The 6,404-nt window shown below is 34.2% G+C and overlaps 2 protein-coding genes across 3 annotated transcripts in view; both read right to left on the reverse strand.

The window, feature by feature from the left end:
• LOC108756867 (sestrin homolog) overlaps nt 1-6,404 on the reverse strand; it is a 220,283-nt gene that overhangs the window by 153,175 nt on the left and 60,704 nt on the right. The window lies entirely within an intron of this gene.
• Nucleotides 1-6,404, reverse strand: part of LOC108756868 — a 25,786-nt gene that overhangs the window by 6,694 nt on the left and 12,688 nt on the right. The window lies entirely within an intron of this gene.

Raw genomic sequence — 6,404 nt, forward strand, 5'->3', positions numbered from 1 at the left:
TATTTCGTAAACAGTTTATTATCTTTCATGATCGCGCGGACGAAAATGAAATCTCCAATAATCATACGTATAACAAAGGACATTTTATTCGTGACATTCACGACAAAAACCAGATTGATGTGAGATATTCTATAACAAAAATCGATAAATTATCAATTGCAACCAACAGCGACGTTGTAACTGGGCATTTGTTTTAGTGTTAAAAGTAAAAATGAAGATAAAATTACTTCATAAGAGAACGTTCCAAATTGCAAAAGTAATAAAAAACTAACATTATACCAGTCCAAGAATCACACTTGAAATGGATGTTCTGGATAATCTTGAGATCCTATGAATTTTGCCCAACGTGGGCAGAAACAATGCGTTTTTGAAAAAAAAGTGTTTTAAATAAAAGTTGTAAGGTTTCAAAAGAGCGATCATATGATGAATTACTTGGACTTTGAGTCCAGAGTTCACTTTAGCCAATAAGAAAAAAATCAATCTTATTATAAGTAACTCATCGTTAAACCGTACAACTTTTATTTGAAACATTTTTTTCAAAATGCTCTTGAAATATTGCTCTTGAAATATTTTGTGTCTAAGTGAAAATGGCTAAACATGTTTTGGCCTAAATCAAGAATCCATCCAAGATTTGACCAATCAGAATACCTTTAAAACGTAGTTTTTCGACTAGTAATGTTAATTTTTTGATATCACTTTTACAACTTGGAACTTTCCCTTGTCAGCTCTACATATTATTCAGACAGTTACTGGCCACACTGATTTGTACATTCACAAAGAGCTAACTTATCCGCATGATGGAGGAAAGCCAGTAAACAGTAGAGCGAAGATAGTAATCGGCAAGGCCAGTTACTATTCAACCCGCATGATAAGTAACTCGACCGATTTGTCAACCAGTAGCTGACCCTCAAGTCCTGTCAACACCGACATTAATTTGCAATCATGCAAACCAAGCAAAATATTCTATTTAAAAACGAGGAAAAAAAGGCTTCTAATTAATATTTTTTTCTGTATCTTAAGATTTCCATAAAGTGTTATTGCTTGTTTAGTTTGTTGTTGCTTGTTTACCACGTCTTTATGAAAGAGTACATGTACGTTAATTAGATCGTATAAACTAATTAAGCAGATTATCAACTTGTTTTTATAAATAACAATTGCATATTATATTATGTAATATTCCGTAATTATTTGTTTAATACAAATCAGAATATTTAATAAAAGAATAAAACGGAAGGCGAATACAAATGAAAATGTGAGATTTTTCGGAATAGTAATTTTCGGACCCTGTAAGCGCGCGGATGCTCGTATATGTCGCGGATGCGGGACGCGAAAAAGCTCACGGATCATGTCATTTGCAAAGGCTTTGTAGCCTTGTGTTCTACGAGCTGGCAAATCTCGGCGCAGCTTTGACGCTGCAATCCGGCTGAAAAGCGCCACGGTGCAGGGCGTTTCCACGCACGCGGAATTCACGGCAGTGAAAACACGTAAAAATGCCGGCCGCGCGTCATGATGGAGAAATGCGAATGAAAAACAGCGGCGTAACTGCAGTTGCGAGAGAGAGTTTAATTTCAAGCCGTTTTTTATTCTAACGGAATTTTCATTTGGGAAATTACTCACAAAGGCATTTTTAATTTTACATGTAGCACAAAAAAATTCATTAAAATTAAGAAATTTATAAGTACATCGTCAACTTAATCACATCATTTTATACATCTTATTCTTTCTTTAATTTTTCTGTTGTAATTTTTGTTATGTTTTTTTTTAATTATATATCCTAAATAACGGTCTATCCAACGGTTTATTGCAACGGTTCTTCTGAAGAATAAGCAAAGGCCGAAAGAATGACGCATTGCGAACAAACACATTCGTTATTTTCGATTTTGTAATAGTCTGGTCGACCGAATCGACAAATCTGACGGATTCAGCGACGCCCGTACCAGCGGCCGTTCTATAATTCTTTTTATCCACCAGCCATTGTCCTTTATCCAGCGGCAAAAATCTCTATGTCCACGTTGAAAAAGGGAGTTGTCGCGCGCGTCCGGAATTCTCCGTTTTTACGGACGGACAGGAAATATCCTTCGGGAGAGACGTGAACACAACGTGCCGTTTCGTGCAAACGAAGGTACGCGATAATAAGCACGACCTTTTTCATACAGACGGGACCATGGTATTTTCAAGTAAAAAGCGCTGATTCTGGATTTACGGAAAATGTTAGTACCGAGATGATTATTAAAACTATTTTTAGATATCCATTATATATATAACATGCAGACTGAAAAACCATCAGAAAACCAGTTGCTTTAGCAAGCTCTTAATACCATGTTAACTCAGTATAAACTAGATCAGTATAAGCTAGATTATCTACTACTGTCAGCGTAAGAGATTAAAATAAATAACTTTGTTCGATACCCGGCCGAGGTAATATTTTTCGCAATAAGTTTTTTACAGATTTTTAAATGATTTAAGTTTGGAGGAATTATTAATATTTTAAACTGAAAGCCCGAAAATAATAAGCGCAGTCATATTTCTGAGACAAATTCATTTAAATAATACATATATATATATATATATATATATGTATTATTTAAATGAATTTGTCTCAGAAATATGACTGCGCTTATTATTTTCGGGCTTTCAGTTTAAAATATTAATAATTCCTCCAAACTTAAATCATTTAAAAATCTGTAAAAAACTTATTGCGAAAAATATTACCTCGGCCGGGTATCGAACAAAGTTATTTATTTTAATCTCTTACGCTGACAGTAGTAGATAATCTAGCTTATACTGATCTAGTTTATACTGAGTTAACATGGTATTAAGAGCTTGCTAAAGCAACTGGTTTTCTGATGGTTTTTCAGTCTGCATGTTATATATATAATGGATATCTAAAAATAGTTTTAATAATCATCTCGGTACTAACATTTTCCGTAAATCCAGAATCAGCGCTTTTTACTTGAAAATACCATGGTCCCGTCTGTATGAAAAAGGTCGTGCTTATTATCGCGTACCTTCGTTTGCACGAAACGGCACGTTGTGTTCACGTCTCTCCCGAAGGATATTTCCTGTCCGTCCGTAAAAACGGAGAATTCCGGACGCGCGCGACAACTCCCTTTTTCAACGTGGACATAGAGATTTTTGCCGCTGGATAAAGGACAATGGCTGGTGGATAAAAAGAATTATAGAACGGCCGCTGGTACGGGCGTCGCTGAATCCGTCAGATTTGTCGATTCGGTCGACCAGACTATTACAAAATCGAAAATAACGAATGTGTTTGTTCACAATGCGTCATTCTTTCGGCCTTTGCTTATTCTTCAGAAGAACCGTTGCAATAAACCGTTGGATAGACCGTTATTTAGGATATATAATTAAAAAAAAACATAACAAAAATTACAACAGAAAAATTAAAGAAAGAATAAGATGTATAAAATGATGTGATTAAGTTGACGATGTACTTATAAATTTCTTAATTTTAATGAATTTTTTTGTGCTACATGTAAAATTAAAAATGCCTTTGTGAGTAATTTCCCAAATGAAAATTCCGTTAGAATAAAAAACGGCTTGAAATTAAACTCTCTCTCGCAACTGCAGTTACGCCGCTGTTTTTCATTCGCATTTCTCCATCATGACGCGCGGCCGGCATTTTTACGTGTTTTCACTGCCGTGAATTCCGCGTGCGTGGAAACGCCCTGCACCGTGGCGCTTTTCAGCCGGATTGCAGCGTCAAAGCTGCGCCGAGATTTGCCAGCTCGTAGAACACAAGGCTACAAAGCCTTTGCAAATGACATGATCCGTGAGCTTTTTCGCGTCCCGCATCCGCGACATATACGAGCATCCGCGCGCTTACAGGGTCCGAAAATTACTATTCCGAAAAATCTCACATTTTCATTTGTATTCGCCTTCCGTTTTATTCTTTTATTAAATATTCTGATTTGTATTAAACAAATAATTACGGAATATTACATAATATAATATGCAATTGTTATTTATAAAAACAAGTTGATAATCTGCTTAATTAGTTTATACGATCTAATTAACGTACATGTACTCTTTCATAAAGACGTGGTAAACAAGCAACAACAAACTAAACAAGCAATAACACTTTATGGAAATCTTAAGATACAGAAAAAAATATTAATTAGAAGCCTTTTTTTCCTCGTTTTTAAATAGAATATTTTGCTTGGTTTGCATGATTGCAAATTAATGTCTGTGTTGACAGGACTTGAGGGTCAGCTACTGGTTGACAAATCGGTCGAGTTACTTATCATGCGGGTTGAATAGTAACTGGCCTTGCCGATTACTATCTTCGCTCTACTGTTTACTGGCTTTCCTCCATCATGCGGATAAGTTAGCTCTTTGTGAATGTACAAATCAGTGTGGCCAGTAACTGTCTGAATAATATGTAGAGCTGACAAGGGAAAGTTCCAAGTTGTAAAAGTGATATCAAAAAATTAACATTACTAGTCGAAAAACTACGTTTTAAAGGTATTCTGATTGGTCAAATCTTGGATGGATTCTTGATTTAGGCCAAAACATGTTTAGCCATTTTCACTTAGACACAAAATATTTCAAGAGCAATATTTCAAGAGCATTTTGAAAAAAATGTTTCAAATAAAAGTTGTACGGTTTAACGATGAGTTACTTATAATAAGATTGATTTTTTTCTTATTGGCTAAAGTGAACTCTGGACTCAAAGTCCAAGTAATTCATCATATGATCGCTCTTTTGAAACCTTACAACTTTTATTTAAAACACTTTTTTTTCAAAAACGCATTGTTTCTGCCCACGTTGGGCAAAATTCATAGGATCTCAAGATTATCCAGAACATCCATTTCAAGTGTGATTCTTGGACTGGTATAATGTTAGTTTTTTATTACTTTTGCAATTTGGAACGTTCTCTTATGAAGTAATTTTATCTTCATTTTTACTTTTAACACTAAAACAAATGCCCAGTTACAACGTCGCTGTTGGTTGCAATTGATAATTTATCGATTTTTGTTATAGAATATCTCACATCAATCTGGTTTTTGTCGTGAATGTCACGAATAAAATGTCCTTTGTTATACGTATGATTATTGGAGATTTCATTTTCGTCCGCGCGATCATGAAAGATAATAAACTGTTTACGAAATAATAAATGTGCGCGTATATTTTAGATAACAAATCGTGCGAAGTATCTCGTTATTGTCATTTGTGAAAAAAGTTATCAAATTTTACACAACGTGTTTCATAGTTATGACTTTTTAAGAATTTTTTTTCATACATCTACGTCTTTGTAAATAGTAAAAATATTAATTGCAAACGAAGTTTTTATTTTTTTAGCGAGCTCTTTCGTGCGCTATATTTACACTGGTATAACTGCGAGTGGCACGTGCCGTTTTTATCATGATGGAAATGACGAAATCCATATAGATGTTAAAGAAATCGTGGACTATCTTATTCACGATAATCGCGATAGTACAACGATGTAGTCGATAAATGTATCGTCGCTATGATTGCCTCGCCAAACATATTAATGTAATGCGTGTCGTATAACGGAACGCTGTCTATTAAATCCTTAATTATTCGGAGAAAATAGTACAAGTTGCGATTTAAAAATAGGCATAGCCTTCCGACTTTGGATAAGTTTTTCTTAGAATTATTACCGCATCACGAGGACTTTGCCCCTGATCTTTGTTCGTAAATACAACGCATTTTTTCATCTTGGACTCGGGATGACAAATATTATTGAGGTAACATGACGTCATCTTTCTTTGTCTTTTGTCACAAATTCTTGTACGTTTTTATTTCCAATAAAATAATACTATAAGCAGCAATGATTTATGATTGGCAATGAGTCAGCGATTTTTTGGCAATACTTTTATCGGTATATAATAAGATAACCACTGAATTGGCATTCAGTGGTTATCTTATTGACTATGTTAGTGATAGCTTTCTCGTAGACATAACCTCGTAACCTTCCGGTCTACGATAAAGTTTAAAGCGTTATTTTCTCAACACGAATTTTAATATATTTAGTACAAAATCCTCAATTGGCTCGAGTTCGCATCGTAAGTTGTCTTACAATTGAATGAATAGACATGCAGATACTTTCATCGAGAATAGAATAATTTCGAAAAGAATCCCGAAGGAAGTCACACAAGTATGTTCATGTAAAACAAAATAGTTTTCAATTAACGATTGAATTGAGAAAAGAATCTATAATCCAAAATCAAGTTTTGAGAAGAATGCATCTAAAATTCTAATTTCATATTTTGCGTACAATGAAAAATATTTTTAATAAATAATCCTTTGTACAAAGATTTCTTATTACTCATGGGAATATATTTGTTTACTTTTCCCAGCTGTATTTTTTCTAATGGCTCTAATAATTATTTTGTATCTTTTATCTTATGTATAGCTACATA

Source organism: Trachymyrmex septentrionalis, unplaced genomic scaffold, assembly GCF_001594115.1.
Source record: "Trachymyrmex septentrionalis isolate Tsep2-gDNA-1 unplaced genomic scaffold, Tsep1.0 scaffold13, whole genome shotgun sequence".
NCBI classification, from domain to species: Eukaryota; Metazoa; Arthropoda; class Insecta; order Hymenoptera; family Formicidae; genus Trachymyrmex; species Trachymyrmex septentrionalis.